Source organism: Sarcophilus harrisii, chromosome 2, assembly GCF_902635505.1.
Source record: "Sarcophilus harrisii chromosome 2, mSarHar1.11, whole genome shotgun sequence".
NCBI lineage: Eukaryota > Metazoa > Chordata > Mammalia > Dasyuromorphia > Dasyuridae > Sarcophilus > Sarcophilus harrisii.
In genome coordinates this window covers 461,072,698-461,099,777 of record NC_045427.1, presented here as the reverse complement: position 1 = coordinate 461,099,777, position 27,080 = coordinate 461,072,698, and the positions used below count along the sequence as shown (strand labels likewise).

Below are 27,080 nucleotides of genomic sequence, written 5' to 3'. Positions count from 1 at the left end.
ACGATAGACACATCCATCCTTCTCACTCTCTAGGTTCCCCTGCTCCAACTTCTCCAAAACCCTTTATTAATTACGGAATCTATGTAATCCAGTTGGGCACTTACATGCTGTCTCTTACTGTACCTGAACTTGTCCTATAGACATCGTGGAAAGAACACAGGGTTTGTAGCCAGAGACGGCGAGTTTGAATTTGCATTCTGCTCCTTCCCATGTGTATGAGGTACATCCTGACTTACTAGAAAGAGTTAGAGAAAGGCCCATACTTCCTAGCTGGGTGATTGGCAGCCCACTTCACCTCTCACAGTTTTTTCCCCCATTTCCCCAAAGCCACAGCACTTTTGGACTTTTTGGGAAATCAGGCCCCCACACTGGGTACCTTTTCCTTTTATGTGTTTTCTTCCCCCATTAGACAGAAAACTCCTGGAGGGCAGAAGCTGTTGGTATTTGTATTTATAGCTGTAACATCAGTGCTTAGCACTTAGTAGTATAAACTTAATAAATATTTATTGGCTGATTCTCTATGTCTTTGTTTTGTTTTGTTTTGCTTTTATCTTTATCTGGACTTGTAAGGAACTCCCAGTGAGGAGACTCCCTCTACCAATACAAATCTGTAAGTATTCTGCAACTTAGAGTTGCCTGGGACTCTTAAGAGGTTAAGTGAGTTTTATGTAAAATGGACCTAACACTTTCATTGTCAGAGTCACCAGAGGTTTCACTTTGCAAACCAGCCTGCAAGTTCCATAGAAATAGAAGCAATTATCATTACAATGAGTCCCCAGGCAGGGACTGCTACTGATCCATCCTTTACTCCTCTCTCCTCTCTCACACTCTCGAGTTTAGTATGATGCTCTACACTCACTCAGTAGACTTGTTGACTGAGTAAGCAGTCACACTAAGGTTCTCACAATCTTACCTTCTTCCTCTTCCCTGCTTGCCTTGTCTCCTTTCAGTCCATTTGTATAAACACCCCCAGAAGAAAGCCCCTCAGTTATCCCAAAGCTATGCATCCATCTGGAAGACACCCACCACCTAATACCAGAGTTAGGATCCCTGGGCCCTCCTTAAGAATCACAAGAATAAACGATTTGGACCTTAAGATCCAAATCCCATTTTAAAGATGGGAAAACTGAGAATCAATTATGGACTCTTCTATTTGCCATCTAAAGCCTTTCACAACCCAGGCCAAATTACTTTTACCAGGCTGATTAAATATTACTCCTCTTCAAGCAGTCTGTGACCCAACTAGAAACCTATTTGCTGTTCCCCCTGTACAAAGTTGCATCTCCCAGCCTTTGGGCTGGATGTTCTCCATGCTTGGTGGAATCTCTCTACTCACTTTGATTTCTTAGTGTAATAGTGGGGGGCTCCCACATAGCCAGGACTACGTACCCTATCACCTAGTAGGTGCTTTCCAAGAAATGCTTTCAGGGTCAGCATCCTTAGTCCATTCTAGATAATTTTCTTGACATGATTGGAGAAAGGGGAGTCATTCATCCTTCTGCAGACGTGCTTTCCTCAGTGTTCATGAAATGATAAATGTCAGATATAAAAAACTCTATAAAGTTTGTCCAAACTCATAGAGAGAAATCAAGCTGCTCTATGACTATGCACAAGTCATAATCTATCCTAACTTTATTTTCCTCATCTATAGAATAGAAATTATAATATTTCAACTATGAGGAAAACTCTTTGCAAATGATAGTGTCACAGAAACATAAAGCAATATAACTAGAATCCTCCACTCAAGTTCATTAATCAAAAAATATTTATTAAATGTGACCACATGCCATGCATTGGGCTGAGGGTTTGGGATGCAAAGACAAAAATCCCTGCTCTCCAGAAGCATAATACATTCTCCCAAGGGAAAAAATATGCATATTAATGTAAATATTTACAAAATATGTGTGCAAAGGAAATAAAGGGCAACGTATGTCAAAATTGGCTTTGGGATGGTAAACAAGCATTTATTAAGTGTCAGTGATGGGTCAGGCCCCATGTTAAAACATTTTACAAATTTCATCCCAAGAAAGGTTTTTTGTGGCATTTCAACTGAGCTTTGAAGGAAATGATGAACTATAATGGAACCCTCAACCATCCCCCCATATTATATATAGGGTCAGACCTGTCTACCTGGGAGCCCTTCTCTGACTTAAGAAGATGAAATGAGTAGAGATATTCCTCCAGGCCCTAGGACAAGAGATACAACTTTATATAGGAGGAACAGCAAACAGACCACTTTGGCTGGGACACAGATGACTTGAAGAGGAATAATATATAATCAGGCTGGAAATGTAAACTGAACTGAGTTGTGAAGGCAAATAAAAAGTTTGAAATTAATTCTAGCGGTAATAAGAAGCCACTGGAATTTTCTAAGCAGGAATTGGCCATAGTTGAAGCAGTGTTTTAGGAATATAATAACCTCCTAGCTTCTTGAAGACAATGTCAATAGTCTGTAAGCTCCAACAAGCCCTAATCAATAGAAAGGATTTAAGTATGGGACGGGTGATGGGCTGTGCATCAGTTGCCTCAGGATTGGCTAATTTCATTTGTAGAAGTCTACCCTCAAGCTAGGCTACCAATGGATGATTTCAAGAATCTTGATAAAAGCACTGCCCCTAAGACCATGAGTTCTGCTTCAAGCTCAGGCCCCACGCCAATATTGCAGCAAATAATCACCTTAATCACTTTTCTTTCTACAATCAAGATAAACTCTTGACCAACTGCTGTTATCAGTCAGGTAAGCCCTAAAACTTGAGGAACAATAGCTCCCCTCCTTCCTATCCCAGATCACTGATCTTACTTCTAATCTAGACCTAAATCCATCATTATGGAGAGTAAACCTTGGTGGAAACTAAAAACTGGTTTTTGTGGATATTAAAGCCATGACTCTTGAAGACTTAGGAAATAAAATTCTTATAACCAAAGTCCTTGGAACCATCCAGTGGTTCTGCACTAGAAATGGAAAGGATTTTATCAAAGCAAATTCTTGAATTCAGGGTTCTGGGATATCTCCAATTGAATGTCATGGAAGTACTGAGTGATCAAGATGGTGGAGGGGGTTTGATTTGCCTGAAACATGGCATCTTTTTTCTGTCCCTCGGTGTTCCTTAGTGTTCCAACTAGGCAGATTTGCCTGACTCATAGGTGGTCACTAGTGGAGATGATGATCCGCTCTCAATGGAGGTTGATTCTTATGGGGATGGCCATGGGTCTGGTGTTGGGAAGACAAGACAGTCATTCTTTTTTGCCATGTTTTTTGCCATTTTGTGACAATTGGTTAACTGTTGGTAGAGCTGGTGTTGAGTAATGTTCCCCCTTTTCACGGCAACTTCTTTATTTGATGATATCTTCAGAGCTGGGTTAGAAGCAGGACCAGTAGTCTGGAGGGTTCTCTCATTCCCGAAGCTCTGAGCTTCAGAGTCCTGGTCTGTTTCTACCAGATTCTCTCCGAGGATTGGCTGTGGATTCACACGCTTGGAGCAGGCTACTTCTTCCTACTCTCAGGCTGCCTTGATACTTCAGCTACGTGGGCTCGCCAGCTTATCTCTTTCTATCTCTTTTATGGTGCTATCAGCTTGAGATACATGGTGCTTTGCAGCCACATAGATGTGAAAAACCATAACATGGATTTGTGCTTCTTCTCAAACATGAAACACAAGGTCACCAGCCCCATACACGCCTCCCTCTGCAAGCCTAACTGAGCGGCTCTGTTGTCCCTTGCAGGTATGGTTCAGAGTGAGGAGAGGACAGCAATAACCTTTCCTGTCTGGGCTCCGCCAATATAAAGTGCCCTATAAACACTAAATAATAACAAGTGTATAGTGCTGGCAAGGAATAATCAGGATGCCGCCTAATGCTGTTGATGGTGGTGAGATTTTTATGACTATCTCCTAATGTATGTCAGGTCAAATATAATATCCTGTAATGTCAGTGCTTATCAGCCTCGCTCCGAGGGAAAACAAATATGGCATGCACAGTGGAGACACTCTTGGCGTGCTTTCAAGCATGAACTGTCAGGGATGCTTGAAATATGGTTTTTATAATATCAGAACACCAGCTCCACAAAGCCAGCGTAAGAATTTCCCCAAGGCCTGGTGGAGCCTGGAAGGAGTTCCAACAACTCCGGCCTTCAGCCACTTTTCAGAAGGTCCCAGGCTGTGCTATGGAAGAGGTCAGTCGTTTCCCCGATCCTGCTGGGCTCCAGCTTGAAGCGTCCAAGAAGTAAGATTTCAGTTTCTCTCCTTGTGGCTGGAGTGCTCCTTGACAGACCACTTTGGGGAGGATGTTTAGGAGTGTCCATGGTTACAGAGAGGATGAGCTAAGTGTAGCTAGGTGACCCAGTAGATGGAGACAGGAAAACCTGGATTCAAATGGGACCTCGGATGCTTGTTGGCTGTGTAACTCTGGCAAGTCCCTAATCTCCATTTGTAAAACTGAGACAATAATAACAGGTCCTAGGATTGTTGTGAGGATCAAGTGAAACAATAGCTACAAAGCACTTAGCACAGTACCTGGCAAATGGTAAGTGCTACTGTAGCTATTACTACTATTAGACGAGTGTTTCCTGCCAGAGAGCCTAGACTTGGATTCTAATGCTAGCTATGTCATTAACCTAGAATGGGACTTTGTACAAGTTAATCATACAAACGTGTATTAAGCATCTATGATGTATAGTGAGAAGCAAGTCCAACTTCTGATAAATTGTGTGTGTGTGAGAGAGAGAGAGAGAGAATGTGTGTGAGGGAGTGAAAGAGAGAGAGAGACAAAAAGAGAGAAAAAGAGAAAGACAGAGACAGAGAGAGAGGAGAGATAGAGACAGAGACAGACAGAGAAAGAGAGAGAGAAAAGAGAGAGAGAGAGACAGAGAGACAGAGAGAAGAGAGACAGAGACAGAGAAAACAGAGAGAGGAGAGAGAGAGAGAGAGAGAGAGAGAGAGAGAGAGAGAGAGAGAAAGAAAGAAAGAGAGAGAGAGAGAGAGAGAGAGAGAGAGAGAGAGAGAGAGAGAAAGAGAGAAAAAGAGAAAGACAGAGACAGAGAGAGAGGAGAGATAGAGACAGAGAGAGACAGACAGAAAGAGGGCTTTAGAAATAAGCTTCCAGTGCTTTAGGAAATCTAGGATTATATATTGCAGAGAATACTCGATAGTTAATAAACATTTATTAAATGCCTACTATATGCCAGGTGTTATGTTAACACTGAGGATACAAAGAAGAAAAAGAAAAAAAAGATAGTCTCTGTCCTCAAGAAGCTTAGAATCTACAAAATTACACAAAAGAAAGCTGAAAAGTGGAGGGAAAGAGGAATAGTGTTCCATGCCAAGGTATGATAGAGAAGTCAAAGAAGTTCCACAATAGTTCAGTTAGGTGACAAATGAAGTTTGATCTGAGCTTCCTCCTCAAATAGAAACTCGCGTCATCGTCATCTCACCCTGCAGTCAGAGGAACAGAGAACAGTAATGAGGTGGAGTACCAAGGCTGATGAAATCCTGCAGGATGGTGATGCTAGAGAAGGGGAGGAAAGGAGAGTGATCTATACCTGTAATTAAATCTGTGAGAGGGAACACCTGGTGGAGGAAACTCCCTGTATCAATGCAAATTAGCAACTAATCTGCATTTTCTTATTTTAGAGAGATGCCTAGTCACAGAGAGATTGTGGCTTTTTGTATCACATAGATAATATGAATGAATGAACAAAATGAATATATTAAGTGTGTGATAAGAGAGAGACTATTCTAAGTATATAAGGAATATATATATATATATATGGGATAGAAATACAGAAGAGGAACAGTTCCTGTCCTCAAAGAGCTGACTTTCTGATAGGGGAAATGCAATTCATACAGAGGAGTGGTAACCAGGAAGGGATGTTTTTATGTGGAATGTCACAATGACAATGATGATGAGTTGCAGGGTGAAGGATGGCCTTTTCCCCATTATCAGTGGTGAGGATGATGATGGTATAATGACCTTTTTCAGAGGCAGGAATTGGCCGTAGACCTTTGAGTTTTGAAGACTGGTCCCATCACCATTACGCCATGCTGTCAAGGATGATAGAGAAATAAAACAAGATCCTTTTCCTCTATAACTTCATTATCTTAGTCACCTCACTTCTTGTCAGAGCTCTAAATTCCTTATCTATAAAATGAAGGGTTTCAAGCAGATAATACAATCTCTAAGGTCCTTTCCCATTCTCCTCTGCTAGCATCCTCTAGTGTCCTCAGTCATCTTCTTTTATATGATGAGCTAGCATCTCCACTTCAGTAAAAAGAGAGGCATGTGCAGGTTGGTATGCATGGCCCAGCACTTCCCGTGGTTTTATACACACCTCAGTGAGTATAATAATTAGACTAATGAGTAAATAGAATTAAGTACGCTAGAAAAATTATATTCTTAGGGGGGTCTCCCTTTCTGTACCTAACCAACCCCTGCACTTTACTCAATCTGAGGGCTGCTTATTAGTGCTAATGGGAGATGGATCCATGTGCAGAAGGGAGGACACAGCCCTTCACTTCTAATTTTCCATATTAAAAAAATCAGGCTTAATGGAATTGGGCAGTGACTGGCTGGTTATCAGCTCCTCTGAGCCTGCCTCCCATTCCGAAGTGGGGTCCCAGTTAACACCGGTGGCCTCTGCAGGTGTGAAAGGATGCTGTTTCGTGGGAACAACCTTCTGCCTGACCTACACGGGCCGGGGGAGGCTGAGAGAGGATTAATATTCACATGTGTGCTGCTAAAAAGGACTTGGTATCTCGAGGTTTGGTAGGAGCTGACAGCACTGTGGGTGTAATAAGGAGAAAAATAAAAATAGGCCGGCACTTCAAGGATCTCTGACATCAAGTCAGATAATCAGTAACAACAGATGATCCAAAAGGCATACATCTGCATAGTAGATGCTCCAACACACTCTCTGGTTCCGTTTTGGGATTTCCCCACCCCCCCCCACCCCTTCAGAAGACACAGTAACGGGAGAATGAGTTTGTATTTCCTAAATAGGAAGGAAATGAATTAAAGACATCTTGGGGGTCATTGGAGGGAGTTAGCTGAGCTAGCCCATAACACAATGATCATATGACACAGCAAATAATAAGCTGTTCTTGGAATCAGGAAGGACTGGAATGAAGTCCTTCCTTTGATATGTATTTGTTGTGTGATCCTCAGTCTTCCCCTTTGATCTATTCTGTATGTAGGCAGCTAAGAGATGTAATAAAGAACTGGCTTTAGAGTCAGACTTGAAATCCAATCCTTTTCGGATACTTCCTAGCTGTGTGACTATAGACAGGTCACTTAACCCAGTTCATAAAATGGGGATAATAATATCCCCGACTTACAGAAATAGTAAACACATAATCGTTGATTACTTGATTGATGTGAAGATCAAGAAGAATAACATATTTAAAGAGTTTTATCAACCTTAAAATGTTGTCTAAGTGTTAGCTCTTATATCTTGTCATTATTAGCTTTCCCTACTGGAAAGTAAGCTCCTAAAAGATAACTATTTTTGATTCTCCTTTTAGCCATAATACTTCACATAGTGCCTGACCTATAGCAAACACTAAATGTTTATTGATTGTTGATTGACTAATTGGTCAATATCTCGGACAACTCTAAATCTATAAATTGTGGAACAAGTACTGAATTGCATCAGCATCAAGAATTTTTTTCTTCAGAAGTTTCCTAAACCACAGAAATCACAGTTCCAGTCTCCCCAGCCCTCCTCTTCCCCAAATCTGAAAAGTGCAAGTTCTCCAGCTGGAAATTAAGAGCTCACTCCCTCTCATTCTAGAAGCCATCAATTGGAAGAATTTTCAACAGATCTTCAAGATGGAATGTTGCTCATATAAAGGGGAAAGCAAGAGTTTGGTGACTGGGACAGACCAAGTTCTTACTCTCTTGAGTTTTTAGAGAGATCCTTTGGGATTTTTAAGCTCAGAGACTGGCTAAAAAGAGAATTGAATGCAAGCTGCTTTTTATTATTTAATGATGCTAGGTGCTAAGAGACCACCTAAACCTACATGTACACTTCATCTATAGACTTATTAATGGGCAAAGTGGGAGAGACCTTCTCTCCTGGTTTTATTTAGGGTAAAAGCAAAGAACAATTCACATTTATGGGCCACATGCCACTTCTCTGAAAAATATCAAGACCACCTTAGATTTCTCTCTCAAATGAGGAATCAAAAGTCACAAAGGGGTGTTTATAGGTTTGGGTTTTTTCTTTTTTCCCTTGAGATTCTATAGGTAAACTACTAAGTCAAACCCATAGGGAAGAGCAAGCCACTTTACTTCCTTATCTTTACACAAATAATAGGAACAGAATATAAAACTACAGAGAACAGGAATTATGAAAAGCTTCAAGCAGTTCAATCTTTTTTCCCCCTTTTTTCTGGGCCCTGCCACACATGTATCTTTGCTTGACTTGGCATTTTCAGGACAAAAGCTGTAGGCTTTCTACATACCTCAATTAGTATAGTGATAAGACTAATCAGTAAATTGAACTTGAAAGACTGAAAAAATTAAATTCCTATATGTCTAAGCACCTTTCCTCTCCTACACACACACACACACACACACACACACACACACACACACATTTTTACTCCATTTAAAGGCTATTTATTAAAATGGACGAGACCCAGTATATGGAGTGCCAAGGAAGGAGAGAGGGAGATAAGTGATGTCAAGAAACATTTCCTAAATATCTACTATGTTTCAGCTATAGTTTTAAATGATGAGGATACAAAGAAAGCCAAACAAACAAACAAAAAAACACTCCCTATTTTCAAGGACACCACAATTGAACGGAAGGTTAGTGGCAATATGGGGTGTTTAGTGAATATTCCTGACTATTGATGTCAACATTCATTTAGGATGGTGTTCTCCAAACTTTTGTTCATACCTCTATCAGTAAAAATAAATAAATAAATAAATGAAAATAACAACAAATGTATATTAGTTTATTCATAAATTATGTTTGTAATACTGGAACTTACTTTGTCCCATCTAAAATTTAAAAGAAAAAAAAAAAAAAAAGACAGATAAGGCTCTGATGAGTCACTGGCCAAAGGCATGAAGTCTCTGGAGTCTACTTTCTGAGGAATGTCCATCAGTGGGGGCAAGGACAGGTATGTAAACAGGTACATGTGTTTATGGATATAGATGGCAGTGGTAGAGGAATTTTCCCGATAGTAATATACTGTTGCTGCTGGTAATAGTTATATTATAACTGAACAAAAGGACCCAAAGGACACTTCATGTTGTTATTACTATTGTGACTTCCAACTTTCCCCCAAAGCAAGGTGACTTTAATATGGCAGGAATGGGTTCCGAGTAGAGTAGAAATGGATTTTGGGATTCCTGTACTCTATTTCTTCCTTTGTATTTGTTGTTTTAGAGTGGAGTGGAATGGAAAGAGAAGTAGACAAGTTTAGTTAGAAATCCCAATTCTACTTATTATCTAGGTAACCTCTGGGAAGCCATGTCTCTTGTTTGGTCCTTGGTTTCTTCATCAGTAAAATCAGTGATCACAGAATAATATATTTAGAGTTGGTGAGTGTTTTAGAGGTCATCTAATCCAAATTCATTTTATAGATTTAAAAAGAACCAGGGGGACCAAAGAAGTGAAATGAACAGATGGAAGAGACTCATGCAGGATGTGAATCCATATTCATTGACTTCCAAACCAGCACTACTTCCACTGTATTAGGCAGCTTCCCATTGTTATGCAAGAATTCTTTTAACTGCAAACGTGATGATCCCAAAAGTTCATCCCATTGGTGAATTAGCATGAAAAAAACAAATACACAAACACAGAAGGACAGAATCCAAGGCAGAGCTGACCACCCATTTAGAACCTCCTTGAGAAGTTTTTTTTTGTTTGTTTGTTTGTTTGTTTTTTTGCTGAGGCAATTGGGGTTAAGTAACTTGCTCAGGGTCTCACAGCTAGAAAGTGTTAAGTGTCTGAGGTCAGATTTGAACTCAGGTTCTCCTGACTTCAAGGCTGGTGCTCTATCCACTGCACTACCTAGCTGCCCCTATGAGAAGATTTTTAAAGTATTTGATCAATTATGGGAACTATCCAACCTGGATATACTGTCCTGAAATGCATGGTGAAAGCCAAGCCAAAAGAACTCATCTTCTTTTCCCAAAGACATTTCATATGTCATACAGTGATGAAGACAGGTGTCAAGGAGTGAGCTTCTTTGGATTGGATTGAGCAGGCTGTTGACAAGCAACTGCTCCTTCTTTCAAGGATGCTATTCCAAGGAAAGTTGAAGAGACTTACTGGCCTTGCTAATAGCCTGGACCTGGAACACTAGTGAGAATAACAAATATTTTAGAAGAATTTCATGGGACTAGAGGATTTACTATTGGAAGGGGGGGGGGGGTCCAGAAAAAATTTAATCCAACTTCTGCCTTTTACAGAGGTAGAAACTGAAGCTCAGAATTTTGTCCCAGATTAATACAGAATCTTAGAATTTAAAAACAACTCAAAAGACATTTAGTCTAACCCGTACCTGAAAAAAATTTTCTCTATAACATACTTAATTTACCTGGTTGCCACTTGAGAATGCTGATTGTTATTGAGTTTATATTTCACTAAAAGTCTTATTTGTCTTTCAGATAAACTGGGACCCAGTCATGTCTCCCTTTTTTGGATTTGTGAAGTTGATTTATTTAAACTCAAGTACATATTATCTAATGTTTATCACCATTAAGTTAAATCTTAGTAGATTCAGTCCAATTTTCTAGCCCATCAGAACAACTGTGACTCTTGATTCTATTATCCAATGTGTTAACTGGACCTCCTAAGCTTTATGTCATCTGAAAATGTGATAAAAATGCCATCTATGCTTCTATCCAAGTCACTGATAAAATGTTAAACTGTACGGGGGCAAGCCTAAATCCATAACTATTCAATATGTCTAACAATTTTAATCACTCTGATTCTAATTTTAGTTTGGTACACATTTCTCCTTTTCTTACAAGAATAGCATAGATACTTTATCAAGTACTTTGATAAAATCTAAATAAACTACTTAAAACTAATTCATCCTCTTGAACTTCCAGTCTTGAAACCCTATAGAAGAAAGGAAATAAGGTTAATTCAACCTATATATTCTTAATGAAGTCAGGTTTTCTTTTCATTAACCATCCCTTGAGTATCCTTTTCCAAAATTTTGACCAGAATGAAATCAAGTTCCCTGGCCTATTGTTTGCAGATTCTTTGCTTTTCCATTTGTCCTTCCTCAATCTAAGATATGCCTCTTGTTCACCTCTTTACAGATTCATAAAAATTACTGACAATGACCCTGCAATTATAGTTCCATTCTTTAAGACTCTAAGATGTGGTTGATTTGGGTCTGGTCTCTTGAATTCATCAGGGCTGCTAAGTATTCTTTTAATGTCTTTTTACTTCTCTTCAATATCTACTCCCTATTAGTCATATTTGGACTCTCCTTCCAATCCAAACATCATTCTCCTTTCAAGAGAAAAAAGAAGCAAAATAGGGGTTACATTCTCTCTACCCACAGTTATTTTCATCCCTTCTACCCAGAACAGAGATCCTATCTCTTCTTTGTTCTTTTTCTTTCCTTCATACAGCTTTTAAAAACCTATTTTTAAAACATTGTCCTTTAATTTGCTAGCCAGCTTCAGTTCACTCTGAGCTTTAGCTCTCACAACACTGTGTATATAGAACCATAATGTACTTCTGAATTCCTTATTTATTACTTATTCTTTTTTCCTCCATCTGTACATCTCCCCATCCTCTTGTTCTCATTTAAGTGAATCATTGAGTTCTCTGAATTCACATTTAGTATTTAGTGAATACTATGGCCATTAGTCTAATCCTGTTCACAATAAGAACCTGGCACTGAGTAGTCCCTTATGGTTTTGTCCAATGTTAGATAGTGTGTCAGGGAAACTGAATGACAGAGTGATTAGAGTGCCGGACCTGAAGTCAGAAAGATCTGAATTCAAATCTAACCTTAGACACTTCCTGCCCTTGGAAAGTCACTTAAATGTTTGCCTCAGTTTCCCCTTTTGTAAAAGAGCTGGAGAAGAAAATGGCAAACTAATATTTCTGCCAAAAGAAAACTCCAAATGGGGTAAAAAAAAATCAGGGTACAACAAATATGTATATATATATATATAATTATATTTTAATATTGTATTTTTATGCATTTTATTTTATATGATTATGTACAATCTGGAGAAGGAATCCATAAGCTTCCTCACACTGCCAGGGGGCTTCATGATACACAAAATTTAAGGACTCTGGATCTAAGGGATGTGATCAATGCAAATTTACCTAATCAGAATCTCAGCTCAAGCCCTCATTCAAAACTTTACTCTCCTACCTAAGCTATTGTAACTCAATGAACACTGATTATATGAATCAATCAATCAACAAACATTTACTAGGTACTTAACATATTCTAGGAGATGAGCTAGGCACTGAAGAGATAAAACCAAAAGAAAACACCCCTTGTACTCATGGAAAAGCCTGTTTTTCAGATGAACTGAAATTTCACTGTTTCTCCTATCTTGGATTTGTGAAGTTGATTATAAACTATCTCATGTACACCATGTATGTTTTGTTAGGAAAAACGTGCATATATAGGCACTCACAAAATACATACATAATTAATTGTATGGGGATGGATATTGGTGGTAGGATTGGGGGAAAGGGGACAGCACACTACCTATTGAAGGATTTGGAAAAATTTTCACATAGGAAGATCCTGAGTTGAACATAGCAAAATGTAGGCTATGAAAATTAAAACAGCTCTGAGGTACCACTTCACACCTCTCAGATTGACAAAGATGACAGGAAAAGATAATGATGGATGTTGGAGGGGATGTGGGAAAACTGGGACACTGATGCATTGTTGGTGGAGTTGTGACCTTATCCAACCATTCTGGAGAGCAATCTAGAACTATGCCCAAAGGGCTATCAAACTGTGCATACCTTTTGACCTAGCAGTGTGCCTATGGGTTTGCATCCCAAGGAAATCACAAAGGAAAGAAAAAAACCCACATGTGTAAAAATGTTTATAGCAACTCTTTTTGCGGTAGCAAAGAATTGGAAAATGAATGGATGAAAAAGCTGTGTTATATGAAGGTAATGGAATATTATTGTTCTATAAAAAATGATGAACAAGCTGACTTTAGATAGGACTGGAAAGATTTATATGAACTGATGACGAGTAAAAGAAACAGAACCGGGAATAGGTTGCACCAGTAACAGCAAGAATGTGCAATGATCATCTATGAAAGACTTGATTCTTCTCCATTCACTAATTCAAAGCAATCCCAATAGATTTTGGATAGAAAGTGTCATCTGCATCCAGCAAAAGATCTGTGGAGATTGAATGTAAATTTATACGTGCTGTGTTCATTTTTTTTTCTGTTGTTTTTTTTTTTTTTTTTACTCTCCTGTGGTTTTCTCTTTTTTTTTCTGATTTTTCTGTCTTAATATGATTCATAAAGAAATGTGTATTTAAAAAATAAAATCAAAATAAATTTTTAAAATGTAGGCCATGAAAGAACTATAGTTGAATGTACATAGTCATCTTTCTTCATAAACATCAAAAAGGAAAAAAAATCAAATACATATTTAAGCAATGCCCATTGTGTACAGAGCTCTTCACCAGACAGTGCTTAGGCAGGCTAAAAGTATGCCCCAATCTCAAGAATTGGGAGACACACAATTCAGTTGCCTTGATACCTTTCCATCCTTTCCTGCCTTTGGAAATGGAAAAATATTCCCTAATGCTGTATCATTGGTGTTTTTTTTTTTTTCAAATTAGTAATGACTCTGTTGAGAGAAACTCATAAAGCAACTTTGTTGTCTGGCTCCTTCTCACATATAAATAGGACCGGAGCCATCCTTGGGTACCTTTTCTCAATGTCTGCTGATCAGCTCTGGCCATATGTAAAGTGCCTCCAGCCTCAGTACTCAGCCCACAAAGCTTCTCCTGACCATAGTGTTACTCATCAAGGAAAGCCCAGCTGCAGCACATGGCTAGTCAGTCTCTCTCCCCACTGTCATCTTGCTTCTTCTGTTTTGATTTTTTCATGGTCTGGAAAAATCCTCAACACCTATGTATGCTTTTCACTCTGAGTCACCATCATTTCTATTCCATTTGACACCCTTGCTCTCTGGTTCCCCCAGCATCCATTTAACATACAAAATTTTAGGCGTTGGAACTATGTTCCAGCAAAGAGCAGCATCAAAGAAAGGAGTTTTATAACCTTTAATCTTCATCATAAGTATTTGTTTTTGTGTCTTACATTTCTTTTTCTTTAAATGTTCCTATCCCTCCTGGGCTGGGTTCTACCACAGAAATTTAATTCATCTGATCCATCCAATCTGGAGAGTAATTTGGAACTATGCCCAAAGGGCTTTCAAACTGCATACCTTTTGATCCAGCAGCGTCTCTACTGGGCTTGTATCCCAAAGAGATCATGAAAGAGGAAAAAGGACCCACATGTGCAAAAAATGTTTGTGGCAGCCCTTTATGTAGTGGCAAGAAATTGGAAACTGAATAGATGCCCATCAATTGGAGAATGGCTTAATAAGTTGTGGTATATGAATGCTATGGAATATTATGGTTCTATAAGAAATGATCAGGAGGGTGATTTCAGAGAGACCTGGAAAGACTTACATGAACTGATGCTGAGTGAAGTGAATAGAACCAAGAGAACACTGTATACAGCAACAACAAGATTATGTGGTGATCATTTGTGATGGACGTGGCTCTTTCCAACTAGAGGTAATTCAGGGCAATTCCAGTAGATTTATGATGGAGAGAGCCACCTGAATCCAGAGAGAGAATTTTGGGGACTGAATGTGGATCACAACATAGTATTTTCACCTTTTTTATTGTTTGCTTGCTTGTTGTTTTCTTTCTCATTTTTTTTCCTTTTTGATTTTATTTTTCTTGTGCAGCATAATAAATGTGGAAATATGTATAGAAGAATTGCACATATTTTTATATAGCTTTTTATTTACAAGATATATGCATAGGCAATTTTACTGCATTGACAATTGTCAAACCTTTTGTTCCAATTTTTCCTCTCCTTCCCCCGATCCCTTCCCCCAGATGGCAGGTTGACCAATACATGTTAAATATGTTAAAGTATAAATTAAATACAATTTAAATATACATGTCCAAACAGTTATTTTGCTGTACAAAAAGAATCAGACTTTGAAATAGCATACAATTAGCCTGTGAAGGAAATCAAAAATGCAGGTGGACAAAAATATGGGGATTGGGAATTCAATGTAATGGATTTTAGTCATCTCCCAGAGTTCTTTCGCTGGGCGTAGCTGGTTCAGTTCATTATTGATCCATTGGAAATGATTTGGTTGATCTCATTGCTGAGGATGGCCAAGTCCATCAGAATTGGTCATCATATAGTATTGTTGTTGAAGTATATAATGATCTCTTGGCCCTGCTTGTTTCACTCAGCATCAGTTCATTTAAGTCTCTCCAGGCCTTTCTGAAATCATTCTGCTGGTCATTTCTTACAGAACAATAATATTCCATAATATTCACATACCACAATTTATTCAGCCATTCTCCAATTGATGGGCATCCACTCAATTTCCACTTTCTGGCCACTACAAAAAGGGCTGCCACAAACATTCTTGCACATGCAGGTCTTTTTCCTTTCTTTAAAATCTCTTTGGGATATAAGCTCAGTATATAAACCCACTGCTGGATCAAAGGGTATGCACAATTTGATAACTTTTTGAGTATAGTTCCAAATTGCCCTCCAGAATGGCTGGATGAATTCAAAAGAATTGCACATATTTAACAAATATTGGGTTACTTACTGTCTAGGGCAAGGGGGTTGGAGAATGGAGGGAGACAAAATGGAACACAAGGTTTTGAGAGAGTGAATGTTGAAAATTATCTTTGCATATATTTTGAAAATAAAAAACTATTATTAAAAAAAGAAATTTACTACATGGGAACTATATGTGGCCTTCCTCCTGAAATCAAATATTTCCCTTCAGTACTTTGTAAGTCTTAGTGAACTATTAAATATAAATTATATCCATTTACTAATTTATTAAAAATAAATAATAAATAACCCAATATTATTGGGTTAAAATGGAAAAAAAATCTTTCCTCTGAACACTTTGAAATCTGTTCTCCCAAAACCTATTATACATGTTAGACCTTTACCAGTTTTATTTTTCTTTCCTATTACAAATTCTATGATGAGATAATCATGTCCTGTTTTCCTTCCCAGGTTCCTTTTATTTCCACCCCAGTAACTAGTGTTTCTGGAGACAAGAAAACTAGGTTCAAATACGGCCTTTCACATTTACTGCCTAATCACCTTGATAAATTTTACTTTTGCTTGTCTCTTCCTGTTGCTAGACAATCACTATTAAAATATCTTCAGCTCTAACCTGAGCACTCAGCATGAGATATTCCATTTTCTTCAATGATCAACACCAGTGTTTTGGAATTAGAAAGGGTGAACCATGCAAGAGAATTCAATCCAACAAGTACTTATTCAGTCCCTACTAAAGCAATGACCAAGTTCATTAAAGGTTAGAAGAGCAGGCCATGAACATATAGGGATATAACTTGTGAAGTATGTAGAGATCAACATAAAACTGTGTTATTACATTGAGAGGAAAAGACTACAAGTAGAAATCTACATCATAACTTTCTTTGTCTATAATGTATACCCCATTAGATTGTAATCTTCATAAATGAAAGCATATATATCTTAAATTCTTCTTCTCTCTTAGCATCCAACATGTTTTTTTCACACAATTGATGTTTAGATATTGAATGAATGAATGAAAGCTGAAAGCAAATCAAGGATAATGCTGAAAGGAAATAGGGTTCTTGTTGATTGGGGAGTGATTTTTTTTGTCATTGTAATTTCTTTATTCCTATTTATATCTTGGGATTTTCTAGTACTGGCTTTATCAAGAAATGCATTAGAATCCTTCCTTTTGATGACATATATCACCAAGAAAAAAAGTAATAAAGTTTGAATCAAAGTAAAGTACAAAGACCAGATACATAGTAGGAAAAGCAAATGTATCACTTGGAATTAAAAGTATTTATGTGTTTCTGGAAAAAGTTCAAGGCTTAATCCTTCCTGTTATTGGTATGAAAGATAAAGCCAGATGCTACAAGAGCCCAGAGTCAAAGTGCCAGAGAATGGCATTGGCTTTATAAACAGCATCCTTTGGTTCTCCTCAAGGCCCATGGTCAGTAATGATAATCACCTACCCAGGCACAGCAAAGTCCATCTACGGAGGCTGCCATTGCTCCCAGTGCTTGAAGGCACCAAAGGGCAAGTAAATTCTGAAATTCCCCAGATTTGTCCTCTCTCCTATCCCTGTGCCTTTCCAAACTTCAGCATTTTTATCTCTTCTAGCAGAAAACAGACTGGCAGGAGACACTGATTAAGGAAATAGCTTGCAGAAATATTCATGTAGAATAACCCAGCTCCCCCTTCCCCCAACCCTCTGTGTCAAACACATTCTCCAATTCATTTCACATAATTTTCAAGCAAGACTGAGGGAGCTGCTGACTGCCTTAGGTATCCTGTGTCTTGGCCATCCTTACCTGTCATGCATAACCAGCCCAGGCTCCTTTGTGTGTTTCATTCCAACTGGAGTTGCAGAGCAAAACACTACAGCCCCATTTCCTGACTGCAGATATTGGGTCCCATGAGCTTCGTCAAAATTCTAGGAAGAGGAAAGGTTAACAGGGGAAAATGTTGCTGGTTCAAAACCCATTTAATATCAGCTATCAATAAGCACTTATGATTGTATCTTATTAGGTTCCAAACTAGCCTAAATTAGTTCTAGAGTTTGTCATTAAAAAAAAAATCACTCCTCATAAACTAGGATCTAATTATATTACTCTAGTCTAAGGACCAGAAAGGAAGGGGAAAAAACAAACAAACATAAGATCTAAGAGATCTTTTCCTTAAACCTTACCCTCAGATCCAAAGTTTTCCTGAAAGCAAAAAGAAAACAGTTGGGCTCTTCTCTACTAAATTAAAAAAAAAAAAAAACACTAAAACACTTACTTCTCACCTTATTTCGAGCATTATGGCAAATGAGAGAGAAATAACCCTCACAGAGCTCAATCCTATGGAGGTTTAGAGGGAGGAAAAATCACAAACAGTTGGGGGAATGGTAGAGGGAAGGAGATTCAGGAAGGTTACATACAAGATATGGCATTTGACCTTGACCAAGAAAAATTGGTAAGATTCAACAAGTATTTCTATCCTCTCTAGATCTATCCTCCAATGAGGATAGAAAAGGATGGTTATTTTTAAAATGCAGGAAGAACATGACCCAGAGATTAAGATGTGTGTCTTTAAAAATCAGTGAGTAGCCCTGTTTGAGTATGTATTAAAAATTTATGGAATTGTATTCAAAGCTCTCTACAATATTGTCTCTGCCTGTCTTTTCAGACTTACTACTTCCTAACCTTCTATATATATGCTCTGGAGCCAAGTCAAAGTCAATCAGAATATTTAAGGCTTTCCCCCAAACTGTTTTGAGTGGAGTTGCACTCTGATCACTCTATTCACTTTTCACATAGTAATAAAATTCGTGAAAGGGAGAAGAGACTTGTTTTTCTACATACATATTACTCTATATTTACCTGTTGGTAAGAAATAGAGAACTGGTCTTGAAGGTAGAAAAATATGAGTTTAAGTCCTGCCTGTGACTGTGTGACCTGCATTCTGTGTCCTAGACAAATTTGTTGGATAGTGTTGGACTGCATTAATAGAAGGAATTCCCTCACCTGGGAATTCTCTATTGCACTGAAACCACAAATCTTATCTTGCTGATTTATGAACAGCTATACATAAATCACTGTCCATTTTCCTAGTAGGATATCAATTTCTTGAGGTCAGGTCTATTTTCATTTTTACTTTTCTGCTCAATTGTTGTTTTCCAGTATCTAGGAGTATGTTTGGCACTTAATAGATGCCCCATAAATTCTTGTTAACTTTAGTTAAATTGAATCCTGCTCAATTTTACATAGATGAGAATGAAAAATGTCACTCTCTACTTGGGAGGGGTGAGGAGAAGGGGGAAACATAAAAAAATTCTTGAATTTTTTTAATATCCTACTAAATAAAAGGTCAGTAAAACACAGGCCTCAGGGGGAAAAGAAGTACTTAGGAGAATCCAAAGGCTTCCACTCCCAGGTTACTGAGAGAAGGGAAACTGAGCTCTGTGGGTTCCTCTGATGATTGACCCCTAAAAATAATTTCATTTTGGTTTTCATAAATGACACTTCTGGTGAACACAATGGAATTTCCATTTGCCAGAAAGTCATTTGGAAGAAGTTGCTAAAAACTGAAATGTGGAGTTAGATATTTGGAATGATTTCTAGTAGCGACTTCTAATGAGTGAATTATTTATGGTGCAGGGGGTTGGGGATGGGATGTGTTTGAATGCATCCCTCTCTCCAGCTAACTGGTAGAAATCAAGAAAGGAGCAAGAAAGTGAAATGGAGGGAACTCTTTTATAAGCACTTTCTTGGAAACATAGTGTTGGGAAAACAAACATTATTGTCCCAGGGGTATGACAGAAACAATTCCTCAGTCCCAGAAAAATGTGAGTCTAAAGCATCAATGCATTAACCCCTTAATTCTATTTCTAGATAATTAATAGCCCACTTCAACTGAAGCCATCAATCATTTAGTTGACTAATGAAACTCAGGGATTGAGTGACAGTCAGCCTATGAGATTTCCCTTGGTACTGAGTGCAATCATTTTACTTCCCAAGCTGAGAACCAACTTGCCTCTAAATATTTCCACCCCCTTTGCCTTTCTTACTCCATAAAAACAGAATATAATAAAGTAAGAAAGATAAGCTAGCATTCTCCATTTTATCTAACAGCACAGAGAGGCACAACAGACTTGAATTACTTAAGTTAGATATGAAGCAGAACTTAGTGACTATAAATATTAGTAGGGATAGATACATCATATTCTCCTTTATGAGTAAGGGCATAAAGGAGGATATGATATGTCTTTACAGTGTTAGTGGTTCCCACTGTCAATTATCTCCAATTTATCATGAACATATATTGTTTTTAACATATATATATTACATATTTTAGTTAAATATTTCCCAATTACATGTTAAAACTTTTAAACATTTTTTTATCATTTTGAATTCCAAATTCTCTTCCATCCCCCTATTGCTCCCTCCTCTTTGAGAAAGAAAGAAATTTGATATCAGTTATATATATGACATTCAAAACATTTTTATATTAGCCATGTTGCAAAAGAAAAGAACCCAGACCCAAAAAAAAAAGAGAAAGTTTTTTTTTTTTTTAAGTATGCTTCAATCAGCATTCAGCAGTTCTCTTTTGAGATATACAACATTTTTCCATCATGGGTCTTTTTGAAATTATCTAGGATCGTTATCTTAATTAGAGTAACTAAGTCTTTCATTGATCATGCTTACAATAATATTATTATCATATATAATGGTCTCCTAGTTCTGCTCACTTTACTTCATATGAATTTATGTCAGATTCCCAGGTTTTCTGAAACCATCCTGCTCACCATTTCTTATAACACAATAGTATTCCTTTGCATTCATACTACAACTTGTTTAGACATTTTCCAGCTGATGGGCATCTCCTCAGTTTCTAATTATTTGCCATCCCCCTAAAAGTTGCTATAAATATTTTTTGTACAAATCCAGTAGTGACATTGCTGAGTCAGAGGGTATGCATAGTTTTATAATCCTTTGCTCTCTAGAATAGATGGATAGTTCACAACTTTACCAACAGTGCATTAGTGTCTCAGTTTTTCCACATCCCCTCCAGTATCTGTCATGTGACTGTTGATAACTGATTTCTTCTTATGAAAAGTGTCTTTTTGTATCTTTTGACTATTTATTAAATGGAGAATGGCTCTTATTTTAAAATCTTTTGCTCATTGTTCTGTATATTTCAGAAATAAGGCCTTTATCAAAGAAATTTGCATTATTTTTCTCCTGAATTTGTTTTCTTTCTAATTTTGGCTGAATCCATTTTAATTATCTATTTATATCCTGTGATTCTTTCTGTTTTCTTATTTTGTCATAAACTCTTTGCTTATTCATACATCTAATAGGTACATTTTCCCATGCTTACCTAATTTGCTTGGGATATCACTCTTTATGCCTAAATTATTTATCCATTTTGACCTTATCTTGGTATTTTATGTTGGTCAATGCCTTATTTATGCCAAACTGCTTTACAGTTTTCCCATAAATTCTTAACCCAAAATCTTGGGCCTTTGATTGTACCAAACACTACATTACTATGGTCATTTATTCTGTGTATTGTGTACTTAACCTAATAAGAAATGATTCCTGAAAATATACTCTTTCTATATGTATCTTATTTATTCATGATTGTTTGCCTATTGTCTCCCTACCTAGATTATGAGATCTCTGAGAGTAGGAACTGGTTTTTGTTATCTTTGTTGGTATCCTCAGCTTTTAGCAAGATGACTAGCATGCAGGCATGTAATAAATTTTGTTTGTTGATTGATTGAATTGTGAACACTTTACTTTGGGCAGAGCATTGTGCTAAGTCCTGGGGAAATGAAAAATTAAATCAGACATGATTCTTATTCTTATGAAGTTCATATTCTAGTAGGGTATATGGAATATATGGAAAATGGTATGTACAGAGATTCAGATTTTTTTAATTAAGCATTTAAATGCTTACTGTATACAGGGCAATATGTGAAACACTGAAGATAATTGCTTTGTCTCCCACATTAGAATGCAAGCTCCTGGAGATCATGATCTGCTTTTTGCCCTTTTTTTATATATTTCTTGCATTCAGCATAGTACCTGGCACATAGTAGTTGCTTAAAAAATGCTAATTGACTTAACTTGATTCTGATAACTTTAAGGGTGATTTTAATTCAAGATTCAGTTAACTGCAAACTTCCAACTATATCTTTCCTGATACCTTTTTCAGTGTAGCCCAATGAGCTAAAATTGATTTTTACAGTTTTAAATATAATGTTTAAAGATTTTTTAAAACCACATTCTTAGCTTCCAGGATTATACAAAAACAGGCTACCAGTAGGATTTGTCTTGTAGACCATAGTTTGCAAACCGTTGTTTTAGCTTATCATCATGGCACTTTTTCTTACTGTGTGGTTTTCATTATCCATATATTCTGTCTGTGAATCATTTTTCCTGGAAGTTTCAGTGACCTTTTTCTCACTTTTCTTTCTTCCCCAGCTTTTGTAATTATAGCACAATAGTATCCCATTCCACTCACTTATATTGTCAGTTATTTCCCCGTTTGTTAGGAATCCTCTTAATTTTCAGTTCTTTGTCTCTACAAAAAAGAGCTTACACACACACACACACACACACACGCACATGTCTTTTTCATCTTTACTTGATCTCTTTGGGAATATAGACTTAACAGCAGTACCTTTGGTCAATGGGTCTACAAGATTTAGGGGCTTTTGGAATATAATTTACAATTGCTTTCCAGAATGCCTAAACCAGTTCACAATTCCCTCAATAGTACATTAGTATTCCTCTTTCCCTATAGCCTTTCAAACAATTGTTATTATCCTTCCTTGGTCATTTTTGTCAAACTGATGGGTTTTCCCCTAGACTACTGCAATAGCTTCCTAATTGGTCTCCCAGCTTCCAGTCTCCACTGTCCAAATCACACTCCAAGAGATGGGAGAATAATCTTCCCAAAGTACTGATCTGACCATATCATTCCCATGCTTGAAAACTTTTAGGGGCTTCCTGTTGCTATAGAATGAGATAAAAACTCCTCAGTCTGGCATTTAAAGTCCTCCACAATATCGCTCCTAATTGTCTTTCCAAACTTATTGCTCATTATTTTTTTTTCACTGAATTAGGCATTCTAGCTGTAACATGACATCTCCCCTACTCCATTCATATCCCAAGCTGCCTCCCATGCTAAGGAACAATCTCCCTTCTTCTATGCCTCTCTAAATCATTATCTTCCTTCAGGGCTCAGGTCAAATGCTATCTTCTCTGCATTTCTCTATCCACCTACCCAACCCAATAATTAGTTTCTCTCTCTTCTTCTTCTTCTTCTCTCTCTTTCTCTATCTCTCCATCTCTCTCTGTCTCTCTGACTTTCTCTGTCTCTTCATCTCTCTCTTTCTCTGTTTCTGTCTGTCTCTATTTCTCTGTTCATCTCTTTCCATCATTTGCTATCTCTCTTTTTTCTAGCTATCTCTCTCTCTCAGTTCCTATTTCTGTCTCTGTCTCTTTGTCTCTGTTTATCTCTTTCTATATGTTTCTGTCTCTGTGTCTCAATCTATCTCCATTTGTCTCTTTTTCTCTCTCTTTGTCTGTCTCTCTCTCTGTTTCTGTCTCTCTGTCTCATTTTTCTTTCCTCCCCCTCACTGCCCAGTTATATGTAAATGCCATAAACTTCCAATACAATGTAAACTCTTAGAGGACAGGGCCTATTGCCTAGTTTTTCTGTATATATTGTCAGTCCTTATAATTTTGCCTTCAATCACTAATTAAGTGATAATATACAAGAATTTATTAAATGTTTCCTATGTCCTTGGAACATAAAGTCCTGATCTGTATTTTCATCAGTGTAGTTTTACAAATGAAGAAAGTCTCTATGAAGGATTTCCTTCAAACTACACAGAGTAGCAACTATTCTGTAACCTCCAGTTTTAAAGAATCTCCTGCAGGGCTTAGGGGAGTGACATGACTCGTCCAGGATAACACAGCCAGTATGTTTCAGAAGCTAGACTCTGAAGTCTGATCTTTAGCTCCTGTCTCCATCCCCATTTTACAGATGAGGAGAAAAGGATAGAGACCTGATGTGGTACAAGCCAGAATTTTTAGCCTCTTCCTCTGGTTCTAAGTCCATTGTTCTTTATCTCCCACCTCCCCAACACACTCCCTCTTCTTGGGGGTTCAATACCCTTATCCTGGAGGCTGTGACTCTACTACAGATCCTGGAGGAAGGCAGCCAGCTGCACTATATACTGAATTCAGTCCCTCTTCTGCCCAGCTCTTCCCTGGGGTTTATTTGGCTCACGTCTCCAGGGTTGCTGATAATTTGTTAATTAACTGCCAGACACACTCTGAGATGGAGCATGAGGAATACTGTCTGAATTCTCTGATAAACCCAACTACACTTCAAGACCAACTCCTTTTGTTTTCAGTCATTCTGACAACAGGAGCCTGTGATAAGAGTGATTGGTATGTTAATGATGCTTTCAGAGTGAGGCTTAAATAAAATAGCCAGCAACGTCCAACTGGGACTTTTTCAGGTGCTACTTGCTGTATGTAAGTGGGTCACTATTTTTAGCAGCAACCTCCAATCAGAGACTCTGGAGAGAAATGACATAAATTTTTGAAAACCATTAACCTGGGAGCTCTGGCTTTTCCACTGTAGGACTGACCCTTGGATATTATTCTCCTAAAGGTCTTTCTTCTGAACCTCAGAATTCTTTAATGAAAAACACCTTCCCCTAAAGCAGTAACAATTCTTCTTGGATGGAGGAAGACTGATGGGTCACAATGTGCAGGAGGCAAGAGCCCCAGGCCAAAGGTACCAAGAGATACTGCTGATGGGTATGGAAAATTATGAATGAATCTCCTTGGAAACTGGCCAGATTCAATAAACAATTTTTTGATAATCAGGCAGATCAGATCTTAGACTGGGTAACAAAAGCATTCCAGGAATACTTCAGGAAGGAAATGAGAGGGTTTGGATGATCCTATGCCTAATGGCAGGGAGCTGTACTGGGTAACCTTTAGTCAGGTTCACTCTTTCCGATTCTAGGAGAATTATAGACAAAAGCTCATACAGGTCCTGTTATCTAAATCCCTCACCTTGTAAGTGAAGAAGCTGAGGCTCAGAGAGATAAAATTACTTATTCAAAGTCATATTGTCAGGAAGGAACAGAGTGAGGATTTGAACCCAGAGCCTCTGACTCAAAAACCATCACTCTTCCTACTGTGCTATATATTTTTTTTACCTTTAAATACCAAAAAATTAAGTGCAGTGTTAATTACCTACTATTTATAAGACCCTCTGACAGGCACTAGGGGAGGTAATGTGAAAAAACCTTATTGTTCTACTTCCAGCCCTGACCTTGGCAAGTGACTTACCTTCTCTAAGGCTTATTTTCTTCATACGTAACATGCTAATACTGCCTATGGTATCTGTCTGTCCCACGTGGTTATTGTGAGGATGATGTTACATGCCCAGGAGTTGGTGTTATCATTATTAATAGTAGAATTATAGAGAAAAAGAAACCCAATAGTCCCTGCCCTCAGTTAGCTTACCAGCGCAGAAGGTGTTTTGGCTTTTGTTCAGTCACATACAGTCTTTGATGACCCCATTTGGGATTTTCTTGGAAAAGATATTGGAATGGTTTGCCATTTCCTTATCCAGGTCATTTTATAAGTGAAGAAACTGAGGCATTTAGGGTTAAGTGACACATCCAGAGTCACAGCTAATAAATGTCTGAGGCCAGTTTTGAACTCAGAAAGCTGAATCTTTCTGACTTCAGGTTAAGCCCTCTATCCCCTGTGTCACCTAACTATCCCAAGTTTAATGTGTAATGCCAGAGAAAATGAGGCAAGATATAATAGTATTCAAACTGTCCTGCTGTACTGTGCCCCTTTTAGAATTTTCTCTTGATCTTGTCTGCGCTGTTTTAAATATTTCACTTGTGCTTTTTCCCCTTTCTTTTCTTCTTTTTTGTATATCACTCTTATTACTCTCCCCTCAAAAGAAAATAACAAAAATTCTCTTGTAACGAATATATATAGCCAAAATAGATCAACACACTTCGGTTGTTGAACCATTTTAAAAGTAACAGAGACTTTTAGAGATAAGTATTTTCTTTTTTAGGTCTTCAGTAGCTGTAGCTGTGGAGGAGGTAGGAGCTGTTGTCTGGTTTCATCTCCCCAAGGGCTGGTGGTTGTAGGGGTCAGGTTAGAAGCAGAGGATGCTGCTCTTCAGGAAGCTCTTGGGCATAGGGTCTTGAGTGATCATTCAAGGTCTGATGGTAGTAGTGGAGATGGTAGTAAAGACTGGACTAGCCTAGAAAACATACCATTTCTCATCACTCCCTCAGGCAACTTGTCTTTTCACTTATTCTATCTAGCCTGCCCTGTAGATGGAAATGAGGATCAGATAATGTACCTCATCAGTGCCTTCACTGAAGGGGAGGATGGGGGTAATGAACTTATTGATTAATCAATCAATTAATCAGCATGCCTTTAGTAAATGTTTATTATGTGCCAGGAACTGGGTTAGGCAGGTAATGGAGATTCAGACCCCAAACTGGAAGGGATAGCTTCTGGAGAAACAGAATCTGAATTCAAAAAGATTCTAACAAGACAAATGAAATTGAAATGAATATTCACAATATACACAGGTTCAAAAATCAATCTACTTTGATAGTTTCAGAAATCTGAGAGTCCATTTAGTTCAAATTTCCTCCCCTTTTTGCACATAAGGTAATTAAGAGCAGAAAATTTCAGTGAAGATCACATAAATAGCAAATAATGAAACCTGCATTTGAACCCTGAATTCCAAATCCCATGTGCTCCTTTCCAGGATACAACATGGATTCTCAATTTTACAACTACAGGATGGGACAACATGCTATCTTAAAAAAAAGAGATTTTTGGATTATAAATGAATTATAAACTCAATATGAATCAATAGTGTTATATGGCAGTAAAAAAAAAAACTATTATGATCTTAGGCTGCAATGTGTATATCATCCTCAGGATTGAGGAAATGATAGTTTTATCATTTTCTTCCCTGGTCAGACAACACCTGAAATATTAAATTTAGTTCTGGGTACCACATTTAAAGAAAGACATTATTGATAAACTGGACAATATCCAGACAAAAGAAACCAGGATAATGAGCGGTTTTCCTTTTTATATTATGTGAGGAATTGATTGAAGAAACTTTGGCCAATCAGCTTGAATGAGATAAGACTTAGGGGAACATGATAGTTGTTTTCAAATATTTGAAGTGAAAGAGGGATCAGACTGCATCTG

At 37.8% G+C, this 27,080-nt stretch overlaps 1 long non-coding RNA gene across 1 annotated transcript in view; it reads right to left on the bottom strand.

The window, feature by feature from the left end:
* Nucleotides 1-27,080, bottom strand: part of LOC116421167 — a 164,740-nt gene that overhangs the window by 71,803 nt on the left and 65,857 nt on the right. Inside the window, exon 2 of the long non-coding RNA XR_004231470.1 lies at nt 17,610-17,731. This is a non-coding gene — a long non-coding RNA (uncharacterized LOC116421167). The remainder of the gene's footprint in view (nt 1-17,609; nt 17,732-27,080) is intronic.